Below are 13,954 nucleotides of genomic sequence, written 5' to 3'. Positions count from 1 at the left end.
CGGAGGAGTAGCGTACAATTTCTTGTTATAAATTGTCCAAAGAGCGGGTGCCTGTACGTTTGAGAACATGGGATTTAAAGGACCAAAGAGATTCTGATACAATAGAATTCATCGAGTCTCGCAAGTACAAGTTATTTGTCATAATATCATGCATTTCATCTTTGGAAATAAATTTGGAAATATTTGAATTTACTTGTTTTAAAGTCGTAAATCAATTTTCCTTTGAAATGACTTCGGAAGATAAATGTTTGCATTAGTTTATTTGAATGTTATGTGACTCATTTATCCTAAGAATGTCATACATTATTTCCTTGATAACAATGTTCAGAAATTTTTTCCAATTTAAATATATTCGAATTATGTTGGCTATGAATTGATCCTGCTATGTATGAAAATGATATGCAGATGAAACTTTAGCTTGCAGATATAGTAGTTAAGATATGAAGTGAATTTCGTTACTATATGTGTGTAATTATGATGTGAGTTTTTTTAACCAAGAATTGAAGCTAATAACATTAAAAACGCCTTCAGGCAGACCTTTACTCCAGTTAGTGATTTATAGTCCACTGCAGGGCGTAATACTTTATTAAGAGGTAAAGAATATGCTATAGGGACGGTGCTGAATAACCGGCTATGAAATACATTATTCTTCTGTACTAGGGCTTCTATATAAGCTGTTATGCTGTTAACTCACCCATATTAGTTTAGTTTCTATTGAATGACCATATCACGATATCTGGGGTAACGAGAGAGGTAGTACTGTTCGATCTCAGGAGTAAGATCCTGACAAATATTTTGGTTCCTTATTATTAGTTTTAAAGAGAAACAGCTCCATATATGCCCCAATACAGGGAGAGCAGAGAGAAGACAAGACAACCAAATTATGATTTATGACTCTAAAGAGGCTGGACGAGACATAGGAGGAAGAGGAGGAGGAGGAGAAAAGGAACACGTTGACTCTGTTTGATTTTCAGCAAACAACCAGTTCATGCTGGCATGTTCGACAATTGACTTGGCCGTTTTTTTTTGTCTTCATTCTATCATGTATGAGTATTCAAATATAAAGGTAGTATTATTGTCAGCACTTTTCTTAACGTAGTTGGACAGGTTTTTCTGCTTTGATTATATTGTAGTGTTCTTTGGCAAAATCAAATTCATTTATATATAACAAAGATCAGCCAAATTCCAGTAATAATCTCTGAACAGTCTAAAAGGGAATATGTATAATATGTTTGATATCAGGAATGGTTGTTAAATCACAATTTTGCATTTGGATTTAAAACATAATTGAATATCATGTACGAGATTCAAAGACCACATATTAACACTCATCTTCCGCTAAAACAGATTAGATTGAAAAATCGAGACCATCAGATAATATCATAATTTTTACAAAGAAAAAATATATATTTAAACAACAAATCTTGTTCATAAAAGATACTGATTGAATAAAAATGTAGGAAACGTGTCAGTTTAGTGTCAATTTTACAAATAGTAGAGAATATTGATAAATAGTAACTTTTCTTGAATAAAATATTAAGATCATAGTAATTGCGTCCCTTTGATCCATCATGGCGTTTTGACTGCCATGGAGCAAGAAATACAGTTTCTACCTGTTTATGTTAAGAGTGAGTAGTGTTCCACAAGGTATAACAAACTATTCTTAAACACTTGGAAAACAACTTGTGATGGACAGATTGACAGACGGAGACTTTTGTAATGTTCCCATTCCACTTGACGAATTAAAGCATGTTGACAATGACGTTCTGTAACGTTGTAACTGTAATCACGATAATGTGTGCGTCATCAAAAGAAACTATCCCAGGCATTACACACCTCCAGATTAGTATAGATTTAGAAACATTAGCCGCTGAAACAGGTCCTGGACAAATAATGGTTCATTACACCGATACATCAGTATCTCCTGTAACGAAAGCCACATTTAATTCATGCGATACTATTAATTTCCCATTCGTAAGTATACCTCAGAAGTTTATATCCCGATGATCTGAGAAATAATTCATCAATTTAAGTAGTCAACGTCTTCGTATTTAATAACTATTGGCCTCAAGAAACACGAGGTCGAGGAAAAAAACAACACATAAAAAGTGGACATAGACCAAGCTTACAGCTTTACTAGTCTTGAAGACTTTGATTTTCAGACAAACATGTATATGAAAAGAATTTGGATAATATTTAGAAAAAATATAAATTTGCTGCTTCTCCTTTAAACGATATATATATATTTAATGGAGTAGTTTTGAAAATTAGTATAGCAGGTTGTTAGATCTCTATATACAATGTTTCAATATAACCCCGATATACAGTCCGCCTTGATAATTATAACGTATGAGGATATAATAAAGAAGGTTTACAAAACTTAATTGCTTCAGTTCAAAGCTATCATTTTGTTCAATAAAGAAGTAGGCTTACGTAGTCTAATATCAGGCAAAAACGACAATGTATTTTCCCATATTTACTCCAACTGTACATTAATGGCGCTAAGAAGCCAAGGAAAGGACCCGTCAAATGTGCAACGCCGTCTAGAAAGTCACGTAAAAAAATTAATTCCTGTGATATAATTAACTTCGAGACGGAGTGCATTCAAGGTTATGTATTTAGTTTTGTTGAACATGAGACCAAGTATGGTCACGGTGCATTACCCGGAATAGATGGAGGACAGGTTGCAAAATCAACTAAGTGCAGGGCAAATACAGGAATATATAGACGGAAAACAGACATGTCCAATAATATTATATTCAAAATGCTTGAATATAAAACCGTTTCAATTATGTTCTATGTTGACAAAATCAGAAATTACCTCAAACGTGCTACGTACATATCACGGTTCTTCAGAGGCAAGTTTGTGTTCTGTTGCCTGCCAGCAATTACGAGATTGATTAAACTGAGTAAAATATGTTCGCTCAGATTTGAATGTTCTAATCCCTATATAGAAATAAATACCTTGTAGCGGATGGAATATATTGTCTTAGTCTGTGATCAAGTGAATAATGTTTTTAATCGGCATACGCTTTTCTAACATTTATCGATTGGTGGCTTATTTGTAAGATTGTAATCATTCTATCTGAAGATTATGTCTTGGCTAATAAAGATAACTCAGCCTTTGATAGCTATATAACCTGTTGTTTACCTCGGAGATCGTGCATTTTAAAGAATGCGTTGTTTCTTTGAAACCAACAAAACCTTTTTCTCACTGTAAGGGATTTTGTTTACAATGATTTCGTGGTCAACATATATAAATATCGTTATCGTTTAATCCTTGCATTGCCTTTCTCGCTGCAAATGAAATAATAGAGATAAAACAAGACACACTCTGTCTTACATTTTTTATGCAACTTTATATAGCAATGAAGTTCGCGTACAGGTAATTTATATTTACATAGGTTAATTAAAAACATGACAGCAAATTGACACTCCACAAAGATCAGTCATGAGGTCAAATAATTTTAAGTAATGCATTTTACATATTGTGCATCAATTCCTCAAGCCAAATAATTTTAACTAAGCCATTTGATATATTATTCCAGCTTAGTCTAGGTTCATTATTCTTTCAGTTTTGTATAAAGTAACATATCTTCGAAAGGTAACATGCTAAAAATATCCAGTCCGTCTCTAAAAGAAACAGGAAATGTTACTCTTCATTATGTGGTATAAGTCATTTTGTTTGATTCCAGCTTCCTCAAGTTGTACAATTTAGAACCTATGATACTGAAGAAAATTATTTATACTTATAACAACACTGATCAAATCAAAATTTCAGGAGGCCTTTCCACCACAATTTTATTTCAATTATTTTTAATTCTAAGATAAAGAAGAAATATACATTCAGAGAAAACTATCGATATTATTGCAAGGTTTAAGGCACCTAAAAGCTATATACTTTAATAATATCATAACATTATCTGACTCATAACCACGATGAGCACTGTAGACATGCATATGTGAGAGGTAATGCTATTCGATTGGAGAGTTGTTTAAAACTTTATCGTTGTAGGTTATGACGGATCAAGCTTTGCCTTTTGAAAACTGATGAACATGGGTACAATTTAACAAATTTAAAATGATTCGAAAAGTGAGAACATTCTTTGAAGTGAAGAGAACAATGTGACCTGTCAAAATGAACGCCAGATTTACAGCTACTAGATCGAAACAACATATACGAAGGGTACCTGATTCGACAACTTCCTTGTCATAATTAAAGTTGTCAACGAAGAGTAAATTTATAAAAATGATCAACTCGCTTCGTATGATGGAAAAATTTCGATACCGTACTGCATACAAACACAATGCCACTGCATACAAAGACAATGTCACGGATGGCAATGACGATGATGATAATGATGATGATTATGATGATGAAATTATTTCTAAAAAGATAGTTACTTACTACGTTTTTATGTTTTACACTGCAGACATTTGTAGTTGTATCCACAATCAGGAATGTAAATAAAACAATTACACGTGCTACAAGCATTAAGTCAAGAATCCTGTTACAAGCCCTATATTGAAATAAAACAATGAATCAAATAATTTGAAGGGTATTTGAGCAAAAGTATGAAATTTCATTTGGAAACACTTAAGAAATTATTCGCAAATTTGTTGATGTGCTCTTAGTCCTTAGAAAGAGAAGGAAAACAAAACAATTATAAAATCATACTGTTTTAAAATTGTATAATGTCTAATGAATATTTGCTATTACAGAGCGCAGCAGAGTCAATGTCATGCAATGTACGATTTTTACAATACTTTTTTAAAACCATGTAAAGATAAGGAATGCAGGTAATTTACAGATGATGAGTCTTTGTTGCCTTATTATAAACCAATATATGTGCGAAAGCATTATAGAAATTATGGATTCGAGACGAGTGACTATCAGTAGAATAATCTTTTCATTCAGTAAGCAAAATAAGAAAGCTTTAGAAAAACGAAAGACGAGACAAATGATTATCCTATATTCGACATAGTAAAATATGTATCTATGTGTATGTTGATGTAATGCACAAACGAGCTGCTTCAAGTTTCTTGCAAAAATTGCTTTAGGCTTGATTCTAGCATGCATTGATTCAGACGACATTGCCATTAACACAACATACAAAGCAAGTGAAAACAAAACCAAAATATTGAAAACGAAAGCATAAATTAAACCTATAAGGTTTATTCAATACCTTTTGCCAAAACGAGATACGTGTTCACAAATAAAATAAATATGTGTAATATATCGATTTATTATAACACATTTACATAGTTTTATTTATTCTTTATGTTTCATATTTCCACAAGGTATATTGAAATGTTACCTTCTTGAATGAAAACATACTTTCTTTGCTGTATGTAAACGTTCCAGGAACGTATTGCAAGGTCAAATTAAGGAGAGTAAAAAATGATATCTTTGGATCGTTCTTTAAAGTAAATCCTTTTAAACACTGTCATGCATTTCTTCCTTCCACTAACTGTGCATGGGTTCATTGTTTTTCCATTGGCATGAAAGCGGCGTATAGTTCAATGCATTCAGCTGATATGCAGGTGCAGTAGGGTTATGGATAACGTGCTTCCCATTTGCGAAGCCCAGCTATTCATGTGCAGCCTCTAGAATATCATAGAAAATTAGCAATATATCCTCGTCGCTGGTGTAGTAAACGATACACTGACTTTGTGGCGGATGGCCCCCTTTCGATGCCTAACAAATGTCTTTGTGACATTTGCAATCATATTCATCATTTGTTTTTTTTTTCTAAAAAAGACTGATTCATATTTCCTCTAATATTCGAGCAATATTTTTATCATCAATTGAAACAGCCTAACCAAAAAGGTTTCCATGATTGTTTAGCTTACAATGGAAGCTATACAAAACTTCATGGCAAGGTCAAACAAAAGTGATTTCATAAAAGGCACTGGCTATTCTGTTATCACTCTATGTTAGTGTTCTTATCCCTTTCAGTCGTGCTTTTGCAAGATTGCCCTCGAGATTGAAACCATTTAAAACCATACCACACGGACGAAAAGTTTTACCTGAAATACGTTTCAGGACATTTCCGCCATGAAAACTCTATTCTGGTTTTATGATGTCTTAAACTTTTCAAATATGTCTTGCTACATTCTCAAACTTGAGCTATCTCTGAGTGATTATGTGTAAGTAAACGTATTAAGGTAATCATGGTTTATGCTTATTTGATAGATGACGTTTAGATTACACACTGACTCTAGTACTAGTGGCGATTTTATACATTCCTAGATCTTTCCAATAACAACAGTTATATCGTTCTCTTGACCCATGAACAATGAAAGAAAATCAGGAGCATAACCTACTTTGAGTTGCGTTATACTCGCTTCTCAGCTAACACAGTCCTAAAGAATATATAGACCTTTAAAAAAGCAAAGCTCCATTGACAACACAAAATGGCTGTAGGATTGCTTCGGCCTGATACACCTTCATTTTCTCTGAATTCACCCCTTATTCTCTTTAGGATGGGGATGTGGAGCTGATTTCCTTCTATATCCGCTGATGACAACACTAAACAGAGGAGAGGCGTACTTTAATACTATTCGTATTAGCGTCCAGGACAGGTCAAATAGAGACATGCTCTGTTAGAAAACATTCAAAATGCAAACAAACATGGACAGATTGGGATGAAAAATTAAATCACAGGTGCTGTGCTTGAGCTGCAGAGGGATATTGTATTATGTATACTGACGCTACCTCAATGATTACAAAATGACTCAACTACTACAAATACATCTGATTTAGGTCAGTGAAATAAATACCAGGACATACAATATCTTAGCAACAGAAGCATACGCGCCGAAAGGATATATAAATGAAGGTGATCTCGAGTATTTAGAGGAGTTTAATGACGCGCACAACATCTGTACACTGAGAAATTAATCGTCTCCGACAACTGATTCACTACCACAACATCCAGTTTTACAAGCACCTGGCACGAAGGTCAGCCAAATATATTGTCTGATCCACTTTAGCCAAGGAACTTTGATCTTGTACAAGATTAACATCAATGCGAATATGGTTTCCAACTGGAATTGGTAAGTACGCGCTGAAATGGAGAATGCTATATCGTCACCATTAGTGTAAGCAGCGTCGTCTGTCTTTATGAATGGAAACGAGATACCAAACGCAGTGCCGTTTTAGTCAAAGGGATTTGTTAGTGTATTTATCCGGAAAAATATTGTTGGATCTGGTAATTATGGCAGGTACCCTTTCGAAAACAGGATGCGTACAAATTTTCAGAAAATGTATTTGATAGCAAGCTAACTAATACATGTTTAACAATTATACCTTGATATTTTTGGTCCAGCTTAGCATAGCAGAAATATCCTTTATAAAATATGCCTAGTACCTTCCTGCCGTTTACGGTTGTCGGCAAAGGCGTAGGTGCAAGTGCATTGCGTACATGTCGGCTTGTGTATTGTCTACACAGGTTCCAACAAGTGGTCTACATATTGGAGTAGGGTTGGAATAGCATGGCGCATAAAATGGTTCTACATATGTTGAAGATGTTTCGCAAATTTGAAGCGGCTGTGTATCATGAGGTGTAACAAAGGTAACAACGTGTCACCAAGATGTCCCCGGCATGGGGCAATTTATTTCACTGGAGCATTATTGATTCCTCTACACGTTTAAAGGTGGTCTTTAAAAATCTACTATGAACGATTACCTACAACCAAAAATCCCTATTAAATCACGATTGCGTTTGCCCACTTGATCACATACCACAGAACAGAATAGGAAGACACCACTTTTTTCGACTGCAAGAACAAACTTAAAGACCTAATAATATTCCCTACATTAAATATTTTCAGCATTTTTTATATATTTTTTAATTTCATGGTGGTTTTGTTGTTGCAATAATATCATTATATAGGGTTTCTTATGTTATAGGTGTTGTCTAATGTTGCAAAGCACTTAGAGCTTCTAAAGATTAGGCGATATACAAAGTCCTCATTATTATTATTATTATTATTATGAACGTTGTTAATGCAAGAAAAAACTCAGACTGCTTCTTTCAAGAATTCAGCAACATAGAATGTAGATGCGAACATATGGTGAAATTTTGTGCAAGCAATATTCTACATATTCTCTTAACACACTGTGCATGTTAGCTACAGCCAAACTTAGTCACCATATTCATATATTGTATATTCCTTTCTAATCGCGTTGTTTGCTATATACCCAAGAAGTTACTCTTTCACGTTGAATCATATCCCCAGAGTTAGTGTCCGAAACTATCATTACCAAATCCCTCTCTATTTATATAAAAATCGATACCAAATCCAATTTAGCTACGAAATTCTATTTTTCTTAATACGTTTTATCAATGCAACACAAAACGTAAAGTCTATATTTTGAATAAAGGATACAAATGTGTAAAATGTCATTCTTATCGTAAATATTGTTCCTGAAACAGTGAGTAGTACCAAAAGATATAAACCTTCTAGAAGTATAAAAGACAAGAGAAGGAATGTTTTCTTAACACTTTCGCAAAGGTCACAAACTGTACGTCCTTTTATAATATGTTTTGAATAATGGTTACATACAAAACAAACCCATTATCAATTAGAAAGACATAAATGTACATATTTCAAAAATGTCTTTAATCAAATCTTATGTTGCGTGTTTAGGCTCGAATAAACAGTAACACAAGAAATGTTCTTGTTCAAGAATTATGCATGAATACAATAATACTTCCAGAGAAACGAATTAATCTTTTAGAGTCCAAATAATCTGAAGAAAAATTAACAAATAACATAAAAACAAAAAAGTTCAATACTGGTCACAACATAAGAAACCAACTTGACGTCTAGTACTTAAAAGCCCGGACTCTGAGATCTCTCTCTCTCTCTAAATATCATTATTAATACTAAGTATTTGGAAATGCCTAAATGCGAAATAGATGAATACGTGATCATGTTTATATGTAAAAAATCTCATAGCTCCTGTATGTCGTTGATACGAACCAATCATTTTACTCCGAGAAAAAGTTGTTTACTTGACCCTCAATCAAGGCAAGGAACTAAGTCAAAAAATAGAAACAAGTGTTTCTATTATTACTTATTTATGGAAAGATTCGAGTCAAACTGAATTTTCTGGAAAATATATAACTGTTGTAAACAAAAGTACAATATATTGACATGTAAAGAAAATTAAAAGATTCCAAAACCCACAAACAATCAAATCAAACACAAATTAAATCAAATATAAATTAAATAAAATATACGTAACACTAAACGGGATGAACTTGCACTTTAATTGCACTGCACTCTTCTGTTACGAAAGGTTTAAGTACTTCTTGACTAAGCGATCATATATTTTTGTTTTCTTAGTCATATTAGACTGAATTCTGTATAAAGTAACAACAAGAAAAATAATAACTCAAAGGCATACATCTACTTTCAGCTAAAATTCAGTCACATTACAAATATATATATAATGGAGCAGTTTTGAAAATTAGTATAGCTGGTTGTTAGATCTCTTGGTGCAATGTTTCAATATAACCCCGATATACAGCCCACCTTGATAACTATAACGTATGAGGAGATACTAAAGAAAGTTTACAGAGCTGGATTGCTTCAGTTCAAAGCTGTCATTTTGTTCAATAAAGAAGTAGGCTTACGTAGTCTAATATCAGACAAAAACGACAATGTATTTTCCCATATTTACTATAACTGTACAATACTAGCGCTAAGAAACCGACGAAGGACCCGTCAAATGTGCAACGCAGTCTAGAAAGCCACGTAAAAATGACTTGCTATGATACAGTTAACTTAGAGACGGAGTGCATTCAAGGTTCTGAAAGCTCTCGTGATATATTTATTTTGTTGAACATGAGACTAAGTATGGTCACGGTGGATTACCCGGTATAGATGGAGGACAGGTTGCAAGGTCAACTAAGTACAGGGTAAATATAGGGAGATATAGACGGAAAACACACATGGCCAATAATTTTATATTCAAAATGTTTTAATATAAAACCTTTTTGATTATGTTCTATGTTGACAAAATCAGAGATTACCTCAAATGTGCTACGTACATATCACGGTTCTTCAGAGGCAAGTTTGTGTTCTGTTGCCTGCCAGCAATTACGAGATTGATTAAATTGAGTAAAATATTGATAGCTCAGATTTGAATGTTCTAATCCCTATATAGAAATAAATACCTTGTTGCGGATGGAAGATATTGACTTAGTTTTGTGATCAAGTGAATAATGCTTTTAATCGGCATACGCGTTTCTATCATTTATCGATTCGTGGCTTATTTGTAAGATTGTAGTCATTCTATCTGAAGATTATTTCTTGGTTAATAAAGATAACTCAGCCTTTGAGGCCTATTTAACCTGATGGTTACCTCGGAGATCGTGCATTTTAAAGAATGTGTTGTTTCTTTGAAATCAAGAAAACTTTATTCTCACTGTAAGGGAATTTGTTTACAATGATTTCGTGGTCTACATATATAAATATCGTTTTCGTTTAATCCTTGCATTGCCTTTCTCGCTGCCAATGATATAACATAGATAAAACAAAAAACACTCTGCATTACATTTGGATTCATCTTTATATAGCAATGAAGTTCGTTCACAGGTAATTCATATTTACAAAGGTTAATTCAAAAACATGTCAGCAAAATGACACTCGACAAAAATCACTCATGAGGTCAAATAAGTTTAAGTAATGCATTTGACATATTGTGCATTATTTCCTCAAGCCAACTAATTTTAACTAAGCCATTTGATATCATATACAAGTATAATCTAGGTTCATTATTCTTTCAGTTTTGTATAAAGTAACATCTTCGAACGGTAACATGCTAAATATTCCCAGTCAGTCTCTAAAAGAAACAAGAAATATTACTCTTCATTATGTGGTATAAGACATTTTGTTTGAATTCAGCTTCCTCAAGTTGTACAATTTAGAACCTAGGATACTGAAGAAAATTATTTATACTTATGAGAACACTGATCATATCAAAATTTCAGGAAGCCATTCCACCACAATGACAAGAACAATGTGACCTCTCAAAATGAACGCCAGATGTACAGCTACTAGATCGACGCAACATATACGAAGGGTACATGATTCGAAACCTTTCTTGTCATAATTAAAGTTGTCAACGAAGAGTAAATAAAAAATATTTGTATTCATCCATTCTAGTCGATAATGTCACTGAATACATTTTATAATGGTCGGTTAAATACCTTCAACATTTAGACGATATGGTTATTTATTGCACTAGAAATTAATTTATAAAAATGACCAACTCGCTTCGTATGATGCAAACGTTTTGAAACCGTACTGCATGCAAACACAATGCCACTGCTGGTAATGACGATGATGATAATGATGATGATGATGACGATGATGATGCTGAAATTATGTCTAAAACGATAGTTACTTACTACTTTTTTATGTTCTACATTGCAGACCTTTGTAGTTGTATTGACAGTTGGGAATGTAAATAAAACAATTACACGTGCTGCAAGCCTTCCATCAAGAAGCCTTTCTCAAGCTCTATATTGAAAGAAAACAATCCATCAAATAATTTGAAGGGTATTTGAGCAAAAGTATGAAATTTAATTTGGAACCGCCTAAGAATCTGGTTGCAAGGATGTTGATGTGCATTAGGCGTTAGAATGTGAAGGAAAACAAAACAATTATAAAATCATACTGTTTTAAAATTGTCTAATGTCTAATAAATATTTGCAAGTAAAGAGCGCAGCAGAGTCAATGTCATGCAATGTACGATTTTTACTATACTTTTTTAAAACCATGTAAAGATAAGGTATGCGGGTAATTTACAGATGATGAGTCTTTGTTCCTTTATTGTAAACCAATATATGTGCTAAAGCATTATAGAAATTATGGATGCATTCGAGACGAGTGACTATCGGGTGAATAATCTTTACATTCAGTAAGCAAAATAAGAATGTATAAAAAACGAACGACGAGAAAATTAATCTTCCTATTTTCGACATAGTAAGATATATATAAATGCATATGTGTGTTTTTGTGTGTGCATATGTGTGTGTGTGTGTGTGTGTGTGTGTGTGTGTAGATGCGATAAACAAACGATCGGCTTCAAGTCTCTAGAAAAATTTGCTTTAGGTATGATTCCAGCATGCATTGCTTCAGTACACATTGACATTAACACAACATACAAAGCAAGTCAAAACAAAAACAAAATATTGAAAACGAAAACATAAATTAAACTTGAAAGGTTTTTTCAGTACCTTTTGCCAAAACGAGATACGTATTCACAAATAAAATAAATATGTGTAATATATCGATTTATTATAACACATTTACATAGTTTTATTTATTCTTTATGTTTCATATTTTCACAAGGTATATTGAAAAATTACGTTCTTGAATAAAACAAATAATTTTATTGCATTATGTAAACTTTCCAGGAACGTATTGCAAGGTCAAATTAAGGAGAATCAATAGAGATATCTTTCGATCGTTCTTTAAAGTAAATCATTTTAAACACAGTAATGCATTTCTTCCTTCCACTGAATGTACATTGGTTTATTGTTTATCCATTGACATGATAAACTTTCATTGCATTATGTAAACTTTCCAGGAACGTATTTCAAGGTCAAATTAAGGAGAGTCAATAGAGATATCTTAGGATCGTTCTTTAAAGTAAATCCTTTTAAACACAGTAATGCATTTCTTCCTTCCACTAAATGTACATTGGTTTATTGTTTATCCATTGACATGAAAGCGGCATATAGTTCAATGCATTCAGCTGCTCTGCAATCGCAGTTGGGTTACGGATAACGTGCTCCCCATTTGCGAAGCACATGCAATTCATGTGCAGCTTCTAGAATATCATGAACAATTACCAATAGCTCCTCGCTTGTGTAGTAAATGATACACTGACTTTGTGATGGATGGTCCCCAATAGATGCTTAACAAATGTCTTTGTGACATTTGCAATCCTATTCATCATTTGTTTTTTTTTTCTGAAAAAGAGTGCTTCATATTTCCTCTGATATTCGAGCATCATTGTCATCCATTAAAGCAGCCTAACTAAAATGGTTTCCATGATTATTTAGCTTACAAGGGAAGTTATGCAAAACGTCAAGTCAACTTCAAACTAAAATGATTTCATAAAAGGCACTGGCTATTCTGTTATCGTTCTATGCTAATGTTCTAATCCCTTTCAGTAGTGCTTCTGCAAGATTGCCCTCGAGAATGAAACCATTTAAACTCACGCTAAAAGAAAGAAAGATTTGACCTGAAATACATTGCAGGACATTTCCGCCCTGAAACGCTATTCTGGTTTAATGATGTCTTAAACTTTTCAAATCTGTCTTTCTACATTGAGTTATCTCTAAGCGATAGTATTTAAGTAACCGTATTAAGCCAATCATGGTTTATGCTTATTTGATAGATGACGTTTAGATTACACACTGGCTCGAGTAATAGTGGCGCTCTATAAATTTCTAGATCTCTCCAATAACAACAGTTATATCGTTCTCTTGACCCATGAACAAGGACAAAATTCAGGAGTATAACCTACGTTGCGTTTGAGTTGCGTTATGCTCGCTTCTCAGCTATCAAAGTCCTAAATAATATATAGACTTTTAAAAAAATCAAAGCTCCATTGAATACACAAAATGGCAGTAGGATTTCTTCGGCCTGATACACCTTCATTTTCTCTGAATTCACCCCTATTCTCTTTAGGATGGGGTGTGGAGCTGATTTCCTTCTATATCCGCTGATGACAACACTGAACGAAAGAGAGGCGTACTTTAACAATATTCGTATTATCGTCAGGAGCAGGTCAAATAAAGAGATGATCTGTTCCAAAACATTGAAAATACAAACGATCATGGACAGATTGGATGAAAATTTAAATGAAAGGCACTGTGCTTGCACTGCTGAGTGATATTGTATTATACTGACGCTACCAACCTCA

Source organism: Sinohyriopsis cumingii, chromosome 4, assembly GCF_028554795.1.
Source record: "Sinohyriopsis cumingii isolate HCF-2022 chromosome 4, ASM2855479v2, whole genome shotgun sequence".
NCBI lineage: Eukaryota > Metazoa > Mollusca > Bivalvia > Unionida > Unionidae > Sinohyriopsis > Sinohyriopsis cumingii.
The sequence above is the reverse complement of the archived record's forward strand: the minus strand, read 5'-3'. Positions refer to the sequence as shown.